Source organism: Eumetopias jubatus, unplaced genomic scaffold (assembly GCF_037043125.1).
Source record: "Eumetopias jubatus isolate StellerSeaLion01/CBP00866 unplaced genomic scaffold, mEumJub1_p1.0 scaffold_8, whole genome shotgun sequence".
NCBI lineage: Eukaryota > Metazoa > Chordata > Mammalia > Carnivora > Otariidae > Eumetopias > Eumetopias jubatus.
Window position 1 is genome coordinate 50,980,434 of NW_028274814.1, and position 13,325 is coordinate 50,993,758.

Below are 13,325 nucleotides of genomic sequence, written 5' to 3' on the forward strand. Positions count from 1 at the left end.
TAAAGTATTGTTCATTTATATATTGCTAGATTTGATTTGGTAATTTTCATTAAGGAATTTTTCTATCTATAATCTTTAATTTGTCCAATTTTTTAAATTTTTGTTTTTTGCAATGTCTTTAGCAGGTTTTGGTACTAAGGTTATTCTGACCTCACAAAATGAATTAGAAAGTGTTCCTTCCTCTCCTGCTTTATGAAAGAATTTGTGTAGTATTGGTATTATTTTCTCAAGTGTATTAAAGAATTCATCTGTGATGGTGTGCCTGGGTGGCTCAGTCATTAAACGTCTGCCTTCAGCTCAGGTCATGATCCCAGGGTCCTGGGATCGAGCCCCGCGTCAGGCTTTCTGCTTCTCCCTCTCCCTGCTTGTGTTCCCTCTCTCACTGCCTCTCTCTCTGTCAAATAAATAAAATCTTAAAAAAATAAAATAAAGAATTCATCTGTGGTACCATCTGGGTTTAAGGTTCTCTAAATTGTGGTCTATTCAGATTTTCCATTTAAAAAATTGTATTTTTCTGATTATTGGTGATGTAGAACATTTCTTCTTCTGTGTTCATATCCTTTACTCATTTGGTCATTGGGTTTCTGTCATTTTTTTTCACTGATTACTAGAAGTTTCTTGTGCATCTTTAATATTAATCCTTTATCAGTTGTAATCATTGATAAACACCTTATCCATCTGCCCAGGATCTAACATTTTTTTAGTATCCTTTGTCATATAATTTTGATATAAAAACCCCCATCATTCCCTCCCTTCAAAATGTATGCTTTTGGGGGTCTGAAGAATCCTCTCCTCCCTGCCAATACCCCTAACATCATGTAGTCTTCTGCAACATTTGTTTATTCTGATAGTTTTTATATTTTTAACTATGATTTTATTTTTTATTGAGAAAAGATATTTTTCCCAGCTTTATTAAAATATGATTGACACATAACACTGTTAAAGTTTAAGGTGAACAGTGTGTTGATTTGGTTCTCTTACATATTGCAAAATAATCACCACCATATTATTAGCTAATACTTCTATCATGTGACATAATTCATATTTCTTTTTTGTGATGAGAACATATAAGGTCTACTCACTTAGCAACTTTCAAGTATATAATACAGTGTTGTGAATCATAATCACAATGCTATGCCTTAGATCCCCCAAACTCTCATCTTCTAACTGAAAATTTGTACCCTTTAACCAGCACCGTCCCCCAGCCTATGGTAACCACCATTCTACTCTGCTTTTATGAATTTGGCTTTTATAGATTATACATATAAATGATATCATACAGTATTTATAATGACACAGCTGTTGATTTAACTTTTTTATCTTTGTAATGAGTCATTTTCATAAAAAAATATATCTTTAAATCTCCCTCCTCCCTCCACCAGTTGAGTCATGATGCAGTCTTTATTATATACCAACTTCTCTTTATTTTGAACTATGTATATATCAGCCTGTTCCTGTGTCAGTACAGCATTGTTTTTGTTACTCCGACTTTGTAGTATATCTTAATATCTGGGAAGCCTGTCTCCTTTCTTTGCTATTCTTTTTCAAAATTGACTTAGCTCTTTTTAGATATTGTTTATTTTCTTATATTTATTTTATAATTACTTTATTCAAAATCCTTAATCTTGATTGTTTTTACACTTTATCAAGGAAAATTTTAAAGATATATCAAAGTAGGGAGAATGGGAAAAATAGTCTAATGAACTCCCATGGACTTCATCACCAAACTTCAAAAACTATCAGTACATGGTCATTTTTGTCTTATCTATTGCCCCCCTCACTTTTCTTTATTCCACCAGACTACCTTAAATCACAGATATAATATCATGTCTTTGTATCAACAAATGTTAAATCACTATTCAAATTTTCTTGTGTCACTTTTTTGAGATGGAATGTCTATTTTTTTCAATTGAGGTAAACTGACATAAACATCATACAAGTTTCAGGTGTACAGCATAATGATTCACTATTTGTATATTGCAAAATGATCACAATCAGTCTATATAACATCTGTCACTATATGTAGTTACAAAAATTATTTTTCTTGTGATGAGAACGTTAATCTCAGAGATTTTCAAATAGAGTTTACAGTACTATTAACTATAGTCACCATACTATATATTACATCCCCATGACTTATTTATTTTATAACTGGATGTTTGTACTTTTTGACCCCCTTAACCCATTTTGCCCACCCCTAACTCCCAAACCTCTATTTGTTGTGTATCTGTAAGCTTGGTTTTTCGAGTTACAACATATAAATGAGATCGTACAGTATTTATCTTTCTCTGTCTGACTTATTTCACTTACTATAAGGCCCTCAAGGTTCATCCATGTTGTCAAAAATGACACAATTTCATTCCTTTTTAATGGCTGAATAATATTCCACCGTGTATACACACCACATTTTCTCTATCCATTCATCCATTGATTGATACTCAAGTTGTTTTCGTGTCGTGGCTATTGTAAATAATGTGATGAATATGGGGGTGCACATGTTTTTGAATTAGTGTTTTTGTTTTTCTTTGTATAAATACCTAGAAGTGGAATTCCTGGATCATATGGCAGTTCTATTTCTAATTTTTTGAGGAATGTCCATAGTGTTTTCCATAGTGGCTTCACCAACTTTTCCCCCCCTCTATTCATATTAAATTGTAATTAATAGAAAATTGAGACAATATTTAAACTAAATTGTCCTGACAATTATCATAAGAGCTGAAAATTACTTTATACAACCATAAGACAGTCATCTAGCTTTGATAAGTTATTTAAATCATTAGTAACTGTTACAAATTAAGTGGTTGACTTCAAAATGTCAAAGGCAAAAAACCGTTCTGAGACTTCATAATAAAAAAAATTTTTTAAAGCTAAGTATGGCTAACTCTAGATCTAAATCTATGCAGTAGCATTCTAAAAAGACTTTAAAAAATATATAGATAATTAAGAGTCTTAGTTAGCCTAATGAAAATAATGTAATATAATAAAAAACTCAGAAACTATAGTTCAACATGCAACATCTAGTAATAATGGCATACCTTTTCTTTCTGTTTCTTGTGCAGGGACAGAAGATGTGGGTGTAGGTAGTTCTGATAAAGTAGGTGCTCCATTAGCATCAGATTTATTTGGCTCGTGCTCAGACTGTAGCATAAATGGATTAGAAGGAAGAGAGCTTGGGGTAGCAGTTGCATGAACCACTGGTTTGATGGGGTGCTGTACTGGTGTAGAACTACTGTAAATCTCTGCTCTTGGTAGTCTGTAGCCTGTGTAATTGTTTCTGCTTGTTTGAGACAAAGTATTTCTGTGGAAGCAAACTACTGGCATCGCTGGAATACTTGTCTTCCATCCTATTGGCAAACTCACTAGTGTCTGTTGCTTGCATCGCCTCCCTTCTGTAATCCGTACCTTTTGGGAAGCTATTAATTGCCATCTTCTTTGCTTCTTTTTATCTCTTTTCATTTTCAAGCCATTCTGTTGTTTTTTTCCCATTGTGAAACTTCTGTTTGACAATTGTAGTCATATTTTTCCCCAGAAGGGCTAATATGCTCAGACCAGTGATCTTCTGAATTGTAAGGTGCATCTGAAGTTTTGCTTGGATTATTGTTTGGATTGGAAGAATGTGAATTTGAACTATGAAGAGCAGTGCGGTTGTGTGAATTATCTTGTGGAGAGTAACTGGTCCCACCATCCCTCTCTCCAATTATGAATATGTACATTTTTGGCATTACTGTGACCTGTGCTGTCCTATATTTTTTTCAAGACTATTAGATCTCTGCAACATTTTAATTGGTGGTGAAGGACTTTCAGTGGTGCATTGTTTCATTTCTCTGATCCCTGCTCATGGGGTGACTCTTCAATGAATACTGAAGTGACTGTTAAGGAAGGCTGCCAGGACCACCCCAGCCCCCACCCCTCCCGCAGTGACAGCTCAGCTTGCCCAAGCCTTCCTTTTCCTCTGAGGCCTGGCTTGCTCCCTTGAAACCTGTCAGCTCTTTCCATTTACTGCTTTTTTTCCACCACCTTTCAGTTTAGGGATAGTCCTCATCCAGGACCTGCTGGATGCTGCTCCCAGGGCCCCTGAAAGCATTCACTAGAGAGCCCCCTTTAGGAGGAGGATGGTGGGGCCACACCAACTTAAAAAAAATTAGAATTGGTTTGCTTAAAACAGGACTGGGATCCAGATAAAGCCCCCGGATTTCCTGTGGTTTATATGATCATAATTTAAAAAAAAGAAGAACAACAATAATCTCTGCCTCCCTTTTACTCCTCCTGCCATTTTTTTTTTTGTTGTTGTTTAAAAAGCTGGGTTGTCTTGTGGAATTTCCCATATTATGGATTTTGCTAATTGCAAACATGTTTTTTTATTCCTTGTATTTCCTGTAACTTGTTAAATCTAGAGATTTGATTTCAATTCAATTTTCTTTGGCAAGAATATTTCAAGAGATGATGCTGTATACTTCATATTGTATTACATCATGAATCAAATAATTGACTTTCTTTTTGTGTGGACAGGATTGACTTTCAGTTCAAGGTATGTTGTTAGCCTAATCCATTCACCATCAAGTTTCCCAACAATGTTTCAGCTAATGCCATAGTTTTTAAACTGGAGCCCATGACCATGGGGATATCTCTGAAATTCTTCCAGGGAGTCGGCAAGGCCCCAAATACTTCAAAATAGTAATAGATATTATTTGCCTTTTCTCTTCATTTTCTCACAAGTGTACAGCAGAACTTTTCAGAGGCTTTGTGACATTTTTGTTCTAAATTTTTATCAGTTTTAATTTCTAATATGATATTCAGAGATATAACCCCCATAAAGAAAATCTCTCTGCAGTCCTCAGTAATTTCAAAAATGTGAAGCACAAGTAGTTGGAGAACAACAGAGCTAATGAATTTAGCAGGCAGTGCAGCCAGTGATGATTATTCCCTGAATTTATTATTTATAGGGGTTATGAATAGTAATATTAATATTTTTTAAAGATTTATTTATTTATTTTAGAGATAGAGAGAGTGAGAGAGAGAGAGAGAGAGCAGGTGCATGCAAGTGGGGGGTAAGGCCAGAGGGAGAGAATCTTCAAGCAGACTCCCTGCTGAGCATGAGATCTCGACCTGAGCTAAAACCAAGAGTGTGATGCTCAACCAACTGGAGCCACCCAGGCGCCCCAATAGTAATATTATTAAAGTATAAATCTGATCTTGTCACCCTTCCACTTAAATAGCTTCTTATTATTCTTATCTTGGGTATTGTGCAATATCTAAAGAACATGATAGAGTATCTTACTAAAGATAATGATACTCTATTGATGCTTTTGTGCTGAGGGAATTTTCCATTTCTGGATAAAAGGAAGAGGTTGATATTCCAGAGTTTATCCAGAGAGCTATTTCTGGGGAACAGGGAAACTACAGAAAAGAGCATAAGAGAATGAAAAATTCAAAAAAGAGCATAAAAGAAACGTAAGCACAATAAACAAAAGCCTTACATGCGTCCTAATGGTATTCCGGAAGGAGAGGAGAAAGAGTATGTGGCAGAAGAAACATTTAAAGAGAAAATGGCAAAGAAGTTACCAAAATTCTTTCAATTGCTCTCTTCTCCTCCCACCATCCCATCTCTTTTTTTCTTGTTCCTTTTCCTGTGCTTTAGTTTGGATAATATATATTGATTTTTCTTCAAATTCACTAATCTTTATTCCTATGTCCAACTTGCTGTTAGGTCTATACAATGAATTCTTAATTTTAGTTACTGTATCTCTCAGTGTTAGAATATCTATTTGCTCTTTTTTAATTTTTTTATTATTATTGTTTTTGGTGAGTTCTGTGCCCAATGTGGGGCTTGAACTCATGACCCTGAAATCAAGAGCTGAATGCTCTACAAAGTGAGCCAGCCAGTTGCCCCTATTTGCTCTTTTTAAAGATTAATTTTTATTATTTAAGTTCTATATATTTTCACCTGTTTTATATATCTTTTCCTTTGTTTTCCTTAACACAGTTATAATACTAATTTAAAAGTCCTTGTCTGCCAATTCCAATACCTGGGTCACTCTATGGGTCTGCTGCTTTTTTTTTTTAAGATTTTATTTATTTATTTGACAGGGAGAGACAAAGTGAGAGAGGGAACACAAACAGGGGGAGTGGGAAAGGGAGAAGCAGGCTTCCCACAGAGCAAGGAGCCTGATGCGGGGCTCGATCCCAGGATGCTGGGATCATGACCTGAGCTGAAGCAGACGCTCAACGACTGAGCCACCCAGGTGCCCCTCTATGGGTCTGCTTCTAATGGCTATATTTTCTCTTGATTACAGGTCACATTTTCCTTCATATTTGCATGTCTTGTACTTTTTTATTATATGTTGAACATTTTATATCCAAAAGCTTATGGGAACCGAAATACTATTTTGTCCTAAAGGGTGCATGTCTTTTCCACTGTCAGGAAACCAGAATGAGAGACATTGTTTGGATCTGATCAGGTATTATGCTCTAATGGATTCGGATTGCAAATTTACTTTGTTTGAGTTCACCTCAGGTTTCAAACATCTTGAGGGTGAGATTTGGAGTTCTCTGCTGTGTGTTTAAATACTTATTCCTCTAGCAGGACTTTGAGACTAGGCATTGTGAGACCAACCACATCTTACTTGGAAGCAGAACTGCTACAATTAACAAATTTATCATCTATTCATGAAAGACAACTTGAAAAATAATCCCAAATTAAAAAAAGACAAATATTCAGTAAAAATGCTATCATTTTAATAACGCAACATCATGATTTTAATGTACTTTCTTATAGAAGTTGTCCCGGGACTAGATGGCTTATAATTGTTTCATTATTTAATTGAAACTCTGAAATTAACTATATACTTTGATTGGGGGTGAAGCTATTCTCAAGAAGCATTTTCTGCCAGATCCTAAAGGAAGATAATATTCATAATGAGACTGTTTGTTTTAAAATTTTGTCCAAATTCCACTGGAAAGGAAGCATCTATACTTTTGCATTCTTGCAAGATGATTAGAGTGGTAATGTCAATCTGGTGTGGCTTCTTGAATTATTATTCTCATAATTCTCACTGGGACTTGTGTACTGTGCCTACACAGTTCTTTTAAATAAGTACTTTATTTTTTTAAAATTTTTTAAAGATTTTATTTATTTTTGAGAGAGTGAGAGAGAGAGAGCACACAAGTGGGGAAGGGGAGGGGCAGAGGGAGAGCAGACTCCCTGCCGAGCAGGGAGCCAGATGCAGGACTCAACCCCAGGACCCTGGGATCATGACCTGAGCTGAAGGCAGATGCTTGACTGACTGAGCCACCTAGGTGCCCTTAAATAAGTCTTTTAAATTAATACCCGAAATTTATAAATCTGAAGGTATTAATTTTGGTTAATCTCTTAGGTAAGTATGTCTAAAGCTATCAGTAGCTTTTCTTAAGGGATAAGTAAGTCAGATATTTTCCAAACCTTTGAGTATCTAAGAATAAATTTGTTACTTTTCTATATGAAAGACAATTTAAACATAAATTCTAATATCCCATCCTTTCCCCCTCAAAATTCTAATGATATTGCTTCATTAAGTAGTTGATATTTAATATAACAGAGGAGAAGTCTGATGTCGATGTTTTTTGTTTGTTTGTTTGTTTCTTCAAATACTGTATGTTGTGTCTTCATCTTTCATCCACCCACCAAATATCCACCCATGGCATACACACTCTTAATCCAATCCTCAACTCAAAGCACATAGGATTTTTCTTTACTTTGCCTATTACTCAAACATGCTACCAAAATATTTTAAAATATAGGTCTCTTTTGGGGGTGCTTGGATGGTTCAGTTGGTTAAGCATCTGATTCTTGATCTCAGCTCTGGTCTTGATCTCAGGGTCATGAGTTCAAGCTCCACACTGGACTCTAAGCTGGGCATGGAGCCTACTTAAAAAAATAAAAATAAAATAAAACCAAACATCTAAGTCTCTTTTTTACGATTTGAAATGTATTTCAGAAGGCTGAAGTGAAATACTGGCCATTACTCACTGAGGGTCATCCTAGTCAGATGTGATTTAAAAAAAAAAAAAAAAGAGCTTGGCAAGTTCCAGATTGTCCTTGCTCTCTTCTACTTCACCTCCACTTTATCTTCCTATCTGCCAAACTTGATGATGAGAAATAAACACTTGATTTGGACCCACAGTGGCAATAACATCGAAGAAATAACTTTCCTTTTGCTGTCCCACTTAGGCAGGTATATATGATTGACTTTTCAGATTAATTAGTTGGTGACTCCTCTGTTCCTCTAACTACCTCTCCTGAATTGTTACTTCCCTGGCTCCTACTACAGGTATAGAAGATTCAAATTCTATAATAAATCTCTTATTCCAGAAGACTCATTAAGGTCTCTGCTTCTCTTACTAAACTATAGCTGATACTGTTATTAGTATTGGAAATTGGTCCAGAGGAACAGAAATATGATGATGGGACTTTAGAACTGATTCTCCAATCTACCTAAATTTAGAATTAATAACACTGTTGCCAGTAGTAAAATGGTAGCCTATCACATGAAGTGACAAAATAGTTGCTTAATTAATGCTTGCACCATTGCAAGCATTAATGCTTGACCTCATCACCAGCAATCAAGTGCCTATAAATATAGCTCTTGCCACAGATTATCTTAGAGGAAAAATAATATTGTTGGCTGCTTGCTTCTAGGTGCACTGTAGAACTTCAAGAAAAAAAAAATGAGTTCAGAGCATGAAATTTCTAGCTTTAGATCCAGGTAAGGAACCAGATGGCTCCTATGACTGCCCTAAAGGAAAACTTCATCTCTTTTAGTTGCAGAGTAACAAGATTCCTGACCAAGCCCAAAGTCTTATCATGTGGATGGCTAAGCTACAATGCAAATTGAATTTATAATATAATATTGTCTCTTATAGTAATGTTAGGGTACTGATTGGGAAGTAGTGGGAGAATTTGGGGTGGAAACATAGGGAAGATTACAATGAGGCTAAGGACCTAAATTTTGCTAAGCATCTTCTGCATTAGAAAGACTTTTGTGTTTATTAGTCTTTTAGTCTAATTAAATTAGTCTTAATTAGTAAATTAGTTTTCTCTGTCTGAAGAACCAGTAATGACCTTCCCGAGTTGGTTACTTTATAGGGTCCAGTGTCCAGGGTATGGACTTGGAAGGTATCTCTTCCAAAATAAAGGACAAGTTGCTCCATCTGATCCCACCTACCAGGAAGAGACACAGTGCCTATTAGGCCTCTTTGGACTTTAGAAGCAACAAAAACTATAGTTGTATATACTACTCTGATCCATTTACTGGGTAACCCATAAGGTTACTGGTTTGGTGTGGATCCTGGAGGAATCTCAGCATCAGATGTAGGCTGCTGCACAATTTGCTCTGCCATTTGAGCCATATAACCCAGCTGATATGATTGTGCATGTGCTATCTGTGGTAGATAAGGACACTGTCTTATTCTATAGGAGTCTTTGTCAGGCTCCTACAGGATTTTGAAGCAAAGCTACACCATCTTCTGCAGATGACTACTGTCCTTTGGGTAAAAGGTTTTTATCCTATTATTGGCCCTAACACAGACTGGTGACTTGACCACAAGCCACCAAGTTACCATGTGACCCAAGCTGCCCATCATGACCTGAGGGTTGTATGACTTATCAACCATAAAATAAAGTATGCACAACAGCACTCTATCATCAATCTAGATGGGCCTTGAGAACCTCCTATAGGAAAAAGTAAGTTGTAGGAGTCCCAGCTCCATCTCCTGCTACACTGCCTCCTTTCTTTCAATTTTTATCTATTAATTCATTGGGAATTCCTATAGCTAAGAAAAAAAATTGGGCCTGGTTTAAAGATGATTCTGAGGTATAGGCTGACACCACCTGAAATTGAATTACTGCAGTACTGCAACCCTACTCTGGGGTAAACTTGAAGAATACCAGTGAAGGAAAATTCTCTAATTGGGCAGAATTTCAAGTGGTACATTTAGCTGTCTACTGTATCTAGACCAGAGTTCACCAGAAGTATGGATCTGTATCAATTCATGGGCAATTGCTGACATATGGTTGGATGGTCAGGGACAAAGAACAGACTGGTGACATGGCAGTCTGGGGTAGAGGTAATGGATAGACCTCTCCAAATGAGCGGAGTGTAGAGATATTTGTGTATCATGTGAATATTATCAAAGAGGAACCTCACAAATAAAAGTTATTCACAATAAGGTGGAAAAGATGACCCACTCTGTAGATATCAGGTATCATTTTCCTCAGGTGTCCCTGTCCTTACCAAATGGGCTTTTGCTCAAAGTGATTGTGTAAGCCAGAACGGAGATTATGCACGGACTTAGTAACACGGATCTTCACTGACTAAAACCACTGCAATGAACCCAAGCTACAACAGCAGAGACCAAAAATAAACCCTTGATTTGGGACCATTCCCCGGAGGATAAGTCAACCTTGGTAGCAGGTTATTTACATTAGATCAGTTCCATCAAAGGGTACACTTCATTCTCACTGGAAGAGACTTTCACTGTTTTGTTTTGTTTTAAGATTTTATCTATTTATTTGTTAGAAGGAGAGAGAGAGGGCACAAGCAGGGGAAGTAGTAGGCTGAGGGAGAAGCAGGCTCCCAGCTTAGCCAGGAGCCCAATGCGGGACTTGATCACAGGACCCTGGGATCATGACCTGAGCTGAAGGCAGTTGCTTAACCAACTGAGCCACCCAGGTGTCCCGAGACTTTTACTTTGGAAGCATATTTACCTTTCCTGCCTGTGATGCTTCAGCCCAAACCACCATAGCCCATGGATTTACAGAATGCCTTACTCATAATATTCTAAAATTCTTTGGAATGTATTGTTTCCAACCAAAAAATTCATTTTACAGCAAATGAAGTGTGGTGATCTGCTCGTCTCATAAAATTCACTAGTCTTACTATGTCCCTATCATCTAATATAACTATCTTCATGGAATGGTACAATGGCCTTTTGCTTTAAACACTAAGTTGTCTTTTAGAGCACTTAAAAATATTTTATTTTACCTTCATTTATTCCATTTCTGACATTCTTCATTTCTTTATTTTGATCTATGTTTCTGACCTATATAATGCTTTTTTCTCTCTGAAGAATGTTCCTTAAACTTTCTTCTAGTTTTACTGACAATGGATTCCTTTAGTTTTTATTTGTCTGAGAACACATTTATTTCATCGTCATTTTTTTAGATTATTATTATTTTTTTAAAGTAACCTCCACACCCTATATGGGGCTCGAACTCACAACCCTGAGATCAAGAATCGTATGCTCCACTGACTGAGCCAGCCAAGCACAGTCATCTTCATTTTTAAGGATACTTTTGCTGAGCATAGAATTATGGTTGATTTTTTTTTCCTTTCAGCACTTGAAAGATGTCTATTGTTTTCTTGCTTGCATAATTTTTGGTGAGACATATGTTATAATTCTAAGTCTTGTCTCTCGATGGGTAATGTATTTTTTCTTTAGATACCTTTAAGATTTTTGTTTGTCTTTGGTTTGCTGCTATTTGAATACGATATGCCTAAAAAGTGGGGTTTTGGTATTTATCCCACTTGGTGTTCTCTGAGCTCTATGGCTCTGTGACTTAGTGTTTGTTAGTAATCCTAGAAAAATTTTGGCTATGACTTATTCATATATTCTGCCCTGTTCTTTCTTCTCCTCTGGGATTCTAATTATGCATATATCAGACCACTTGATATTGTCTCACATCTCTTGGATAGTCTGTTCTGTTTTTCTTTTAATTTTTTTTTTCTTTTTGCATTTCATCTGGATAATTTTTATTGACCTGTCTTCAAGTTTATTGATTCTTTGCTTCCCTGTGTTGAGTTTACTAATGAGTTCATCTAAACATTGTCTATCTCCATTACTGTGCTTTTTATTTTGATCATATGGGTCTTCTTTTACACTGCTCCCCAGGGAAAATCTGTCTCTTGTAGCTCTCCCAATCATATTGTACTATTATTTTATTTTATTTTATTTATTTTTTAAAATATTTTATTTATTTATTTGCCAGAGAGAGAGAGAGAGAGGGAGAGTACAAGCAGGGGGAGTGGCAGGCAGAGGGAGAAGCAGGCTCCCCACTAAGCAAGGAGCCCAATGCTGGACTTGATCCCAGGACCCTGAGATCATGACCTGAGCTGAAGGCAGACACTTAACCATCTTAGCCACCCAGGTGCCCTGTACTATTATTTTAAAAATCAAATCATTTTGGCATGAGGTGGTGGGTAAGGGAGGGGAGTATTCTGTGATGTTCAGATTAAGTAATACCGGTAAATAGCCACTGTAAACTTAGGTCTTGTGGTATGGACTTCATAAGCATTTTTGTCTCTCCTGAAGATGTAGTATGAACCCTAGCATGTTTTCCTGCTCCTCCTCCAAGGATACAGCATTCTTTCTGCTCTACAGTTTTTGGTACCTTTTCCACTGCAAATTAAGTTCTATAGGAGAGATAGAAAAGATGGTTTTCAGCAGTGGCTGTTGTTCCCCTCTCACACCCAGCATGGTGAAGGAATCTTTCTCAGGATTCTACCCACTCTTCTTTGTGAAAGTCTGGTTGGATTCCAGAAGGAAAATCCTGCAAGAGTGTGCAATCTCCTGCATGTCTTTTGGTGTCAAATCCAAAAGATGATCTCTAAGACAGATGTCCAGAAGCTTACCACCTATGTTTTCTTCTAGTAATTTCATGGTTTCCGGTCTTTCATTCAAATCTTTAATCCATTTTGAGTTAATTTTTGTGTATGGTAGAAGATAGTAGTCCAATTTCATTCCTTTGCATGTAGCAGGTTCAGATTTCCCAACACCATTTACTGAAGAGACTGTCCCTTCCTCATTGTATATTCCTGGCTCCTTTATCATAAATTTATTGTCCACACATGTGTGGGTTTATTTCTGGGCTCTCTTGTTCCATTGATCTATGTGTCTGTTTTTATGCAATACCACACTGTTTTGACTACTATACCTTTGTAATATAATTTGAAATCAGGAAGCATGATGCCTCCAGTTTTGTTCTTCTTTCTTAAGATTGCTTTGGCTATTTGTGTTTTTTTGATGGTTCCATACAAATTTTAGGAATTTTGTTCTATTTCTGTGAAAAATGTCATTGGAATTTTGATAGGGAGTACATTAATCTATAGATTATTTCAGGTTGTCTGGACATTTTAATGATATCAAGTCTTCCAATCCATGGACATGGAATATCTTCCATTTATTCATATCTTCTTTAATTTTTTTCATCAATGTCTTACAGTTTTCAGTGTAAAATCTTTCACCCCCTTGGTTAAATTTATTCCTAGGTATTTTATCCTTTTTGATGCAAT

At 36.3% G+C, this 13,325-nt stretch overlaps 1 pseudogene; it reads right to left on the minus strand.

The window, feature by feature from the left end:
* Nucleotides 1-3,003: 3,003 nt before the first annotated feature.
* Nucleotides 3,004-3,685, minus strand: LOC148163708 (WW domain-containing adapter protein with coiled-coil pseudogene; annotated as a pseudogene).
* Nucleotides 3,686-13,325: the final 9,640 nt, after the last annotated feature.